Here is a 12,732-nt window from a genome sequence, read left to right as displayed (position 1 = left end):
ACTGTCTGTGTAGTAGAAAGAATTGTCTTGAGGTTTTAATTATTTATTATAAATATTTTAAAACATTTTAACTGTGGCTGGTTTGTGTAGAGATAAGTTAAGCTCTAGAGTACATTGCATGTATATAAGGATCCTGTACCAGGTCACTCTAATAAGCCTTAAGACTGTTTAGCCATATTACCAATTGAATCATAATATTGCACAGTAATAACTGGACACCCTTTTAAGGGCCTTTGAGTAGCTGATAAGTATTAGCTGGGTGGTGGCAGTAATTACTACTGTATAGTCTGGGTAAAAGGGGCACAGCTGGAGAACCTGTGTCAGCCTTCCCCAGAGGTGTCTGTGTGGTTGTATAAACTCTTATCTCAAAGTGTGTGTGTGTCAGCTACTTGGGCAGGGACACAAAGCACTGGTTGGACAGAGAGGGTGCTGGAGATTTTAGCTTGCCCAGCTGGCTGAGATCTGGACCCTATAGCTGTGCCAGTGGGGAGTCTTATTGGGGACCTGGGGAGCAAGGGAACAACCAGCCCTGGACTGACTGTGATCTTTGTGTGCTCTTAAGGGAAATTGCACTTTACTGTGTGTATTTTTTATCCTTTCCTCATATATGAGACACCCTCTCTGGTGTTAGTGCTAAGGAGTGAGGCTCCTTGATTGCTGGGCCAGGGCATAGGCGTCACAGAGGGCCTTGCAATGATGAGTTTTGTTGGGCTGGTTAATTGCATATTTAATCATTTTGCCCCTACTCCAGTTTGGTGCCACACTGCTGCAGATGGTTACAGAGCAACAGACAACTCTTCCTGGTCATATAAGCACATCTTTAACTATTTTGGATCTGCTGTTATGAAAAGTCCAGTGTTCACTTTTATATTATATTATATTATATTATATTATATTATATTATATTATATTATATTATATTATATTATATTATATTATATTATATTGAAGTGGGATTGCCAGAGAGATGAAGAAAGTAGACAGGAGTATAAGGAGATGAGGTGCATGGCAAAGAGAGAGGTGGCAAAGGCTAAGGATAAGGCATATGAAGAGTTGTATGAAAGGTTGGACACTAAGGAGGGAGAAAAGCACCTGTACTGATTGGCTAGACAGAGGGACCAAGTTAGGAAAGATGTGCAGCAGGTAAAGGTGATAAATGATAATGAGGGAAACATACCCACAAGCAAGGAGAGTGTGTTGAGCAGATAGAAAGAGTACTTTGAGGGGATGATGAATAATGACAATGAGAGGGAGAGAAGGTTGGATGATGTGGGGATAGTGAATCATGAAGTACAATGGATTAGCAAGGAGGAAGTAAGGATAGCTATGAAGAGGATGAAGAATGGAAAGGCTGTTGGTCCAGATGACATACCTATGGAAGCATGGAGGTGTTTAGGAGAAATGGCAGTGGAGTTTTTAACCAGATTGTTTAATGAAATCTTTGAAAGTGGGAGGATGCCTGAGGAATGGAGAAAAAGAGTTTTTGTACCAATTTTTAAGAATAAGGTTGATGTGCAGAGCTGTAGTAACTACAGAGGGATTAAACTGATCAGTCATAGCATGAAGTTATGGGAAAGAGTAGTGGAAGCTAGGTTAAGAAGGGACGTGATGATTAGTGATCAGCAGTATGGTTTCATGCCTGGAAAGAGCACTACAGATGCAATGTTTTCTCTGAGATTGTTGATGGAGAAGTACAGAAAAGCTCAGAAGGAGTTGCATTGTGTTTTTGTAAACTTAGAGAAAACATATGACAGGGTGCCTATAGAGGAGTTGTGGTATTGTATGAGGAAGTCGGGAGTGTCAGAGAAGTATGTAAGAGTGGTACAGGATATGTACAAGGGTAGTGTGACAGCGGTGAGGTCTGCGGTGGGAGTGATGGATGCATTTAAGGTGGAGGTGGCATTACATGAAGGATCAGTTCTGAGCCCTTTCTTATTTGTAATGGTGATGGACAGGTTGACAGACGAGATCAGACAGGAGTCCCCGTTGACTATGATGTTTCCAGATGACATTGTGATCTGTAGTAAGAGTAGGGAACAGATGGAGGAGACCTTGGAGAGATGGAGATATGATCTAAAGAGAAGAGGAATGAAGGTCAGCAGGACTAAGACAGAATATATGTATGTGAATGAGAGGGAGGATAGAGGAATGGTGAGGATGCAAGAAGTAGAGGTGGCGAAGGTGGATGAGTTTAAATACTTGGGATCAATAGTTCAGAGTAATGGTGAGTGTGGAACAGAGGTGAAGAAGAGAGTACAGGCAGGATGGAGTGGGTGGAGAAGAGTGTCAGGAGTGATTTGTGACAGACGAGTACCAGTAAGAGTGAAAGGAAAGGTCTACAAGAGGGTAGAAAGACCAGCTATGTTATATGGGTTGGAGACAGTGGCATTGACAAAAAGGCAGGAGTTAGAGCTGGATGTGACAGAGTTAAAGATGTTAAGATTTGCACTAGGTGGGCAGGATCAGGAATAAGTATATTAGAGGGTCAGCCCAGTTTGGAGACAAAGCCAAAGAGGCAAGATTACGTTGGTTTGGACATGTGCTGAGGAGGGATGCTGAGTATATTGGGAAAAAGATGCTAAGGATGAAGCTACCAGATAACAGGAAAAGAGGAAGGCCTAAGAAAAGGTTTATGGATGTGGTGAGAGAGGACATGCAGGTGGTTGATGTGACAGAGCAAGATGCAGAGGACAGGAAGAACTGGAAACAGATGATCTGCTGTGGCAACCCCTAAAGGGAACAGCCAAAAGAAGATGATGATATTATATTATATTATATTATATTATATTATATTATATTATATTATATTATATTATATGAAAAGCAACATCTCTAAAACCATATCAAGTCAAGTAGCATGTGAAACTGTCTCAGGGATAGTTGTAGCAATTTATTTTAATATTTATGTTTAGAGTTTACATTTTTGTATGCCACTGTAAGCTTTTACTAATTGGTAGGATTATGAAAAGGACATAATTTTTTTGATTGAAGAAAAAAGAAAATAGACCACTAAACATTGATTTCAAAAGAAAAAGACATTGTGTAATAAACATACACAAATGAATGTGTGGATAATCCTAGAATTTACCCACAGGTGTGGTCTGCCTAAGTTGTTCTTTCAATGCTGGAGTACAGGGTAAAACTAAAATTATTCAAACCATGTTGCAGTTTATGTTTTATTTCAGATTTTACCAGTAGGATTATTGAGCATTGCATACCTCAAATGTATCTGCAGTAGCTAGTGGCTCATTGCTTTGTGCATATTTTTAATTTATTACTTTTTTATCCAAGAGATAACTTCTGCAAGTTTAACACGGTTTTGTTTCATTTATTCAGCTCTGGGATAGAGACCTACAAAGACTGAAGAGTAGTATTGAAAATCATTGTCAGAAAAACAGACAGCAAAAGGGATATTAGTAGAAATGAATAGTCTTTTGAGTCAGCATTAGTGTTAGTAAAAGAGGTCTCTACTACAGTGTATATCATGTACAGTAACTCATAATTTACTCAGGACTGCAAACTCCTACTGGATTGTGTGAATTTTCATTTAAATATTGACATTTGCCTAATGTCTTTTTTTCAGATGCACTTCTTCTTTGTTCAGGACAATGTCAATGATTTCATCACATCATATCATACTACAGCCAATGGCAGTCAGATTATATTTTATCAAGTAATAAAGTGCACAGTAGTAGTAGTTAACAAATGCTTCTACATGACTGTGGGAAGTGTTCCAGAGAAACGAATATTAAAACTTCTAGGGAACTCGGAACACTATTATTACATTGACACTGCAGAGACCCACATTGAAAACATTGATTTTAGATCTTGAAAAGGCCCTTCTGTGGTTTTACTATTGTGATTCTCCAAGAGTGCACACTTTCCTCCCACACAGGTCTTCTAGCTTCAGAGTACAACATATAGGAATAGGGATGAATAGGTCCCTCCCATTAATGTTAGCACCCCCCCACACACACACACACACACACATACATACATACATACATACGCACACACGCACACACACTAATGATTAAATCTTTTTTTTGTTTGTTTTTTTTTTATTTTATTCACATAGACCATCTCTCTCTCGGGATGGGGAGAAACACAGAAGAACAAGAACAGACCAACAGACACACTAGAAACTGAACAGTTGAAAAGGAACTTCACTGTGTTCTAATGAGAAAGAACAGTTTCCTGTTGGGCACATTTGCCTTCAGGAAGTTGACTGACCTGGGCGATTGCATCGCAGACTGTTGTGGTTATATTTTAAACACAGTTAGACTTGTTCTGTGTGACTTCATGTTTGTTGTATTCTGAAAGAGAGCTCCGTTCGTTCTCAAGGGGAAAGGGTATGCTATGGCCTGATATTTCTGTCTTTCTTTATAGCTTGGAATCGTCACAGACTATGCCAGACAAGAAGAAAAGGAATATTTCAGTTTGCCCTTTTTAAGTTTAATGTGCTCAGGATGGGGAGGACGGTTCTTAAACACCTAATAGTTGTGTGATGCCAGATGAAATAAATATTAACTGTTTAAATCATCATAATGGAGCTCATAAACAAAGATATAGGGGACTTGCAGACATTGGACCCGACCCAGTTTGGCTTTGTCAAGGGAAGATCATGCCTTTTGAACTTGGTTGACTTCTTCGAAACAGTCACCAAGGCCATTGATGAGGGAAAGGCAGTCCATACAGCCTACCTAGACCTTGCAAAGGCTTTCGACACAATACCCCACTCGGGTATTGTAGAAAAACTTACCAGCTTAAATGTAAACCCATATGTCACAAGATGGGTTGCAAACTGGCTTAAGGACAGAACCCACAGGGTTAGAGTTGCTGGCGCTGTGTCAGACTCCAAGGCGGTCACAAGTGGTGTCCCACAGGGCTCGGTCCTTGGCCCCCTATTGTTTGGCATCTACTTCTCAGAAGTACAGGCCAACATGGGAGGACTTTGGCTGACAAAGTTTGCAGACGACTGCAAACTGGGCGCCATAGTGGAAAGTGCATCGGACACGGATATCCTTCAGAAGGGACTTACGGAAACAGATAGCTGGTGCCAGAGCCATGGCCTGAAGTTAAGCCAAAAATGTATAGTCATACCCTTGGAAAAACAAGGTAACCCCAAGCTACCATATAGGTGGCAATCCACTAAGCACAGAAGAGGTTATCAGGGACCTGGGGACCCAGGTTGACAGTGGCCTTTCTTTTGACACTCACATTGCTAAAGTGGTTAGAAAGACCTTCTACATTGCCCACCTGATCATGAAGGGATTCACATCCAGATCTAGTGAGGTCATTGTTCCCCTGTACTCTTCACTTATCAGACCAATGATCGAGTACAATGCCCCATTCGGGATGTATCTCACCCGACATCTGCAGCAATTGGAGAGACCCAAAGTTCCTCACCAAAAGGATAAAGGACTCCAAAATCTGTCATATGCTGCCAGATTGAAGAAACTCCAGCTCTATTCAGTCGCATACCGTCTGCTCAGAGGTGACATGTGCCTGACATACAAGGCCATGTCCAACCGGAATTAATGGACATGCTCCACCTCAGAAAATCCAAATCCACCAAAACCACTAGAGGAAGCGACGTAAACCTTAGCACGGATATAAATAGGACGTGCTGGAGGGATAGATTTATCACTCAGAGACTCCCTATGCTGTGGAATAAAATCCCGGTCCATGTGAGGCAGAGCACCTCGCTGACTCTGTTCAAGAGAAATCTAGACCTGTGGATGGGAGATCGTAGGTTTACCCCAGGAATCAACTCTGTGTCACTGCTGGACAGAGGCACAACAAACTAATGGGCACAGTATTTTTTCATATAAGGGGTGGCGTAAGCCACAATAATTTGGCTAGGCTTATAAATGCCTTAGGGCAGATAGCCTAGTATAAACCTATGAACCTATGAACCTATGAACTTGTCTGCCACTCACAGTTCTCATTTTTAGCTGTAGACATATATTGAAATTGAGCATTAGTGGGGAGAATCATCTTGGTAAAAGTCTGATAATTATTATAAACCATAATCTAAACATAACGTAGAACGGTAGAAGCAGTTGTTAAACTGCTGGAAAATAGCATATGTAATGAAATATTTATTCAATATTTTAACCTGGAAAACCCAATGAACATAATACTCATCAGCCTCACAGCAAGAAGTCTGGACAAATACAAGAATAATGCAGGGGCTAAGGCCCCAATCATGGACTGATCTTAAGTTTTGCTCTTATCAACTATCAAGTTGCTAGAATAACAGGTTGTGCTTAAGCATGTATCTATTAAAGAATCTAAAGTTGTTGTTGTGTCTTTCGGCTTCTCCCTGTAAGGGGTCGCCACAGCGGAACTCGGTCTTGTAACTGAAATGTCATTATGTACTGACTTCAGCCCTCTGTAAATTGTCACAAAAAACACAATTATTTTGAGAATTAAATAAAAAATGAGGCAAAAATCTGCACATTCTGTGCAGTTGAGAGGTACTTCATATTTATACTTGCAAACCAAAGGCGCCCGCAGGCAGGTGCAAGGGGGAATCGGCTGACTAGTTTTAAAAAAAGTTTTTTTTTTTTTTTTTTGGGCGCGTTCTTCTTTAAGAAGAAAGAAGTCCAGTCGCGAGTGTGCTGACATCCTCGCTCATCGCGCAGTGCTCATATTTTCAAGTTTGCGAGCGGGAACTGACACGGACGGTTTCGGGTTCGCAAGCGGGAACTGAGACGGACTTCACTGAAAATGGAGGCAGGACACTGACGGTTTTGGGTTCGCAAGCGCGATGGATGGATACTTAGGTGCGAGCGGAAACTGAAACGGACGGAAGATGGGACACTTTCAGAGTGAGTAGTTGGACGGAAGATGGGAGTGTGTGTGTGTGTGTGTGTGTGTGTGTGTGTGTGTGTGTGTGTGTGTGTGTGTGTGTGTGTGTGTGTGTGTTCATGTGACTTAAAATGTTGTCAACTTTAAACTCCAGTGGAGGCAGTCAGGCAGAGATATTTCAAAACACAGGCTTGTTTTTAGAGATGAAATGAAAACAATTGACTTTGGCTTTGCACATTGTATTATTTATATAGAACATTAGATATATCGGATCATAGGACCTTAGGTGATTACTAGACTAATTGCCCCAGCGCCCTTACAAGCCTAGCCAAGTTAACCATGTTCCTAAGGGTGTCTGGTTCAAGCAGACACAAAAATCAGCACCTAATTGCTCCTGTTCTCAACATTTAGTTCTTACTCCTGCAATTTTATTCTCTGAAGTTGTAGTCCTCCACAATCATCCCAGCAATCAGGCTTTAGGTTACAACTTATAGCTGCAAGCCTCAGCTATGCTTCACTTCAGATGTACGCAGACTCCTTTCTTGATCTTTCTTCTAACCACATCAAGCATGAGCTTTAAGTGGACTGTTCAATGCCAGAATCAGAAATCTTCAGGCATAACCTATAGTGTAACCCATGGTGATCCTTCCACTTGAGCAGGTCACTTTCTGATTTTCTGTTGCTAGGTTACAGCCTGTTTTATAACACAGATAGGCAGGGGTGTAGCTAGGATTTTCAAATTTGTACTGACAGCTCTCAAACTGCTACCCCCCTCCCCAGCCAAGCTACGGCCATTCTCGTAATTCACGGTTCGCTCTTTTAGTGTCGATGAAGAGACATTCGCTGTAATGCCTCTTCAGTAATATAATATAAATTCACTCAAACTCGGTTCCTTGAATTGAAAATTAACCTGAAATGTCAGTTCTTTGAAAAATGCAGCATGGTAGTTGGGGTAGAGACTTTATGCTTTTGTTTTCTGTAACTAAGGTACAGGTTTTGAGCTTGAGTAAATTACTAACAACCTGCTACTACTAACTAGGATGTTTCATTCACACACCCCTACCTACCTCTTAGTGCAAGAAATATGGACAAAGCCTAAAACAAACAGGGACAGATATTAAATAATGTTCGTGAACTTAGAAAGTTGCTAGAATAACAGGATTTGTGCTAGTATGAATTTTTCTAAAGGACATGAAGTCTGAAGCTCAAATGTCTGTCATTATTTAGCAACTTCAGCCTTCAATGATTTTCTAGAAAATCACAAAATTTATGAGGAACAGAAAAAATATGGGGCAAAAATCTGGACATTCTGCAAAATGTGGACAGTTGAGAGGTATGCTACCTACCACACACACACACACACAAAAAAAAACACCTCTCAACCTCTTACAGCAACAAACTCATAAATAAAACTGAGGCAAAGGCCCAAAAATAAGGACATTTTTTTTAAATATTGCTCTTATAAACTTAGAAAGATAATAGAATAGTAGTAGGTCTTGCATCAGTATGAATTTTCTGAAAGGTATGAAATCTGAAACTGAAATGTCTGCATTATTTTCTAACTTCAGTCTTTAACAATTTGCCACTAATTTGCCAGAAAACTGCAATTTTATGAAAAATGGACCAAAAATGTGATGCAAAAATATAAAATTGCCAGACAATACAGCTGGGAACCTGTCAAAGGAGGGACACCATTTTAATATGAGCACAGTTAACTTAGAGCAGCTGACAAAATTAGAGAATCTACATGCATTTCTGAAATAAAAGTAATGTATAATTCTGATCATTACAGTTATTTATAAAAGTAAAGTAAACCCTCTATGTTTTCTTCCAAAATTGCTATTTTGTGGAGGGATCATTAGGGAAGAGCAACATTTTGAGCCAAAATCAGGGACAGTTGAGGTTTGGCTATGCCTAATTCTATAAAGCAATTTATTTGCATGTACCTCTCAACCTGTTAATGCAATAAATCTGGACAAGGCCAAATATATTGAGGGAACATATAAACAGTACTAAAAATTGCTCTTGTATAAACTGGGACAGTTGATAGAACAGGTCTTATTTTAGCATGCATTTTTCTGAAGGTTATAAAGTCTGAAACTAGTGTGTCATTATTTAGTGACTTAATTCCTAAATCATTTGCCAGAAAACCACAAATTGAGGAACAAACCAAAAAATAAGAAGCAAAAAATCTATTCTTTGAAAATCTGGACAGTTGGGAGGTATAGTTCAGCTGGGGCTGTCTAAGTTTGCCGCCCTTCCCCCTCACAAAACCATGGTCGAATGGAGCCTCCCCTTGCAGCCATTCCAATGATCCATTACTTTGCTATTTCACTCCATTTACCATAAACACTAATGTGCATACTGATTTACTTCTATGATGATTTGAACTTCATTTGAAAGTTTTATTTTGCATTTTACAGCACAAACACTAAGACATCTGCTAAACAAACTTGGCATTAAAACTTCTCTGCCCTTGAAACTCACATTCATTGAAACAACATTAAAACCCACATTCAAAGAAAATACATTTTACCCGTGGCAGATAAAAATTAATTCTGGGCTGCTTTTAAATCATAGGCCCCTTGCATATGAAACATACATGTGCTCTTTGATACACCTTCCTATTGCTTTGAACATTTTTCCAGTAAACAATGAAACAAAACTGCCCAATTCAGAACATTTCCATCATAAAAGTCTAGTCAAACTTTTACAGTCCACCATTATCAGTAAATAATATGCACAATCTCTGAAGTAGTAAAAAAGTCATCTAAATAATTCCACGTTAAATAAATCTAACTAATGAAGAGGTTGCTGCTAGCAATCACCTTTATATTTCATGACTTCACCGAAAATAAAAAGTGTCTGATGCCGTGAGGAATAAATTGCCTAAATTAGATTAATAATAAGCTAGTAATATTGCAATAGGAAATGGATGGCAAACTGATAACAGGCTCATTGTTAGTGTCTTAACTTTCAGTACAGCAGCATTCACCCCTTATGGGAGAAGAACCAACAACCTTCTGCATTAAAAGCAAGTACACAACATTTTGTGCTACTAGCAATGTGAGCTAACTTAGCATGATCAGCACTAAACTTCTCTTCCCCTGCAGCTCTCAGCTCCTTGTAAAATCTATGCAATACTCAACTACATTTCAACTTCGCATCACAAGAAGTCTGGAAAAAGCCAAATTTATTGGGGTGGGTCAAAAGGGCAAAAAACAGGAACACATTAAACATTGCTTGTATAATCTTGGAAAGCTGCTAGAATAAAATGCTGCATTACCATCATACATTTTACTACCAAGGTCACTGTGCAAAGTAGTCAGAACAACATACCACTATGCCAAATCACCTGCTTTGTGAAAGAGAGGAAGACTGAAACTTAAATGGCTATCATTTAATGAATTCAGTTCTCACCATAGCTGTCAACTTCTTAGCACAAAACACCTGGACAAACCCAGTAATGAGAGAATACAGCCCTCAAACATATTCAGTGAATTCAGTTCTTGCCATAGCTGTCAACCTTAGCACAAAAAACCTGGACAAAGCCAATAACAGGGTATTACAGTCCCAAAAATAAGGACAAATTTCAAATAGTCATAAACTTAAACAAATTGCTATAAAAAAGGTTGTGTTAGTATATATTTATTGCTAGAATAAAACATTGTTTTACTATGTCACAAACACAGGGATAAGATGCAGACTCCACACAGAAGGCACCCCAGCCAAGAATCAAACCAGAAAACCTATAGCTGTGAGGCAACAATACTGCCACTGCACCATCAAATATGTAAGGAAGTAAACATTCAGAAACCTGAAGTCTGAAATTTAAATGCCTGTCAATTTGCTAATCAGGACAGTCTGACTTGGAACGAAAAAAAAAAACAATTCTCAGCAGAGGCCCAGGAAAAAATAATGCAGACATGTCTTTGTAACATGGGAGGACACAAAAGCAAACCCACACAAACACAGGGAGAAGATACAGACCCCCCAGCCAAGAACCAAACCCAAGAACCTACAGCTGTGAGACATCAATGCTACGTTGCTACCACTGCACCATCAAATTTCAAGCATTGCAATATTTAAAAACCACAGATACGATACAGATATTGATCAGATCAAATATGAGGCAAAAATCTGCAATTTTTTTACAAATGGTGGTGGGTAGGGAATTCAGGTCTTTAATACCTGCATACAAGGTACAGGGTTCAAGCCTGAGGTATTCCCTACCACACCACCATGACTAATCACCAGTACATCTCACCTGGGGCATTTACACACACACACACACTTGAATCTCCACACATACTCTATATTACTCACCAACCCTCTCTGGTCTTCCATAATGCTTAGACTCAGGGAGAGTTTCTGAAGTATGTAAATCTGCTGTATTGATGCCTGTTCATAAGGGGCCCCACTTCCTATAAACCCATCAGCCTAACTAATCCAGTTTGTAAGGCATCATATGTTTTCATAAAGCGCAATATCAAAAATTGCATACAGCTGTACCTGCAGCAGTTTGTTTTTTGAAAGGGAGGTCGTGTCTGTTTAATTTAGTATATATTTCGACATAGTCACAAAGGCAGTGGATAGTGGTCACTCATTCTAGCTATAGCCAAGGAAATTCACACAAAATGCCATACTGGTATTATAATACACTAAGAAACCTAAACGATGGCCACTATAAGGTAGGGAGGATAACAATGTGGCTGAAAGTAGTAGATGCTTCCTAAGGAAAGAAGAACATAACTAACAGTGTACAGTACTGTGTGCTTCTGAGACTCCTCATTTATGGAATATACTTCTCTGTCCTTCAAGGCATAAATCCAGTCCTACAGCTAATGAAGTTTGTCAGCAACTGCATGTTGGGGTTATTTTTTAGTTACCTCTTGATGCACTATCATTAAAAGGAACTAACACAATTCAAATGTGTACTGAAAAATGACTAAATTTATACATGCTCACACACTCACACACACACACACACACACACACACACACACACACACACACACACACACACACACACACACACACACACACACACACACACACACACACACACACACACACTCCATAACGCTTGAATCTCCACACATACTCTATATTACTCACCAACCCTCTCTGGTCTTCCATAATGCTTGCATCCTCTCCCGCTCGTGTAATAAATAGTCCATAACACTTGAATAACTCACCAACCCTCTCTGGTCTTCCATAACGCCTACATCCATAGTCTCCAAAACAATCCTCTCCCGCTCGTGTAAATAGTCCATAACGCTTGAATCCTCTCCTGCTCATGTAACGGCCGGAAATACATGCGCGGTGAGCTCCATTCTGACTGGCTGACGTCATCGTGCAGTAAAGCGCGAAAAACAAACATTTAAAAAGCTACCCCCCCTTCTAAATAAGTTGTACTGAAATCAGTACAGTGCGTATGCCTCCCGACGTCCCTGCTAGGCAATTCATGTTTCACTACTATATCTGATACAGCTTATTACCTCACTAATTATTCTGAGCATTTTAAATATATCAGTTACAGTTTATAAGCACTAAGTTCATGACATTTCACAACTCCATTGAAAAGATGTCACATTTACTTCCTTCCCAGCATAAAATCATTGTTTTTGGACTTACAGAGATTAGCTGAAAGATCAAGACAATTAGTCAGTGGTCTCAAAAAACAATCAGGGTCTAGGAGTTATAATTTATTGGAAGGATTGGAAGGATGAATGCCCAGCAGCATTACTTGGTGTTTCAATCCTGCTGCTTTTGCTGGAATTGCAACAGGGCATGAAATAACACTAAGTTACATTGTCTAGTTAATTGGTAGCAATTCAAGGAATAGAAGATCCCTTTTTACAGATGAACACTTTTCCTTTGTTTAACTTGTTTTAAAAATTAATTGCTTTTATT

Source organism: Protopterus annectens, chromosome 7.part0, assembly GCF_019279795.1.
Source record: "Protopterus annectens isolate FY-2018-M chromosome 7.part0, PAN1.0, whole genome shotgun sequence".
Lineage (NCBI taxonomy): Eukaryota > Metazoa > Chordata > Ceratodontiformes > Protopteridae > Protopterus > Protopterus annectens.
Note: the sequence above shows the minus strand (reverse complement) of the source record.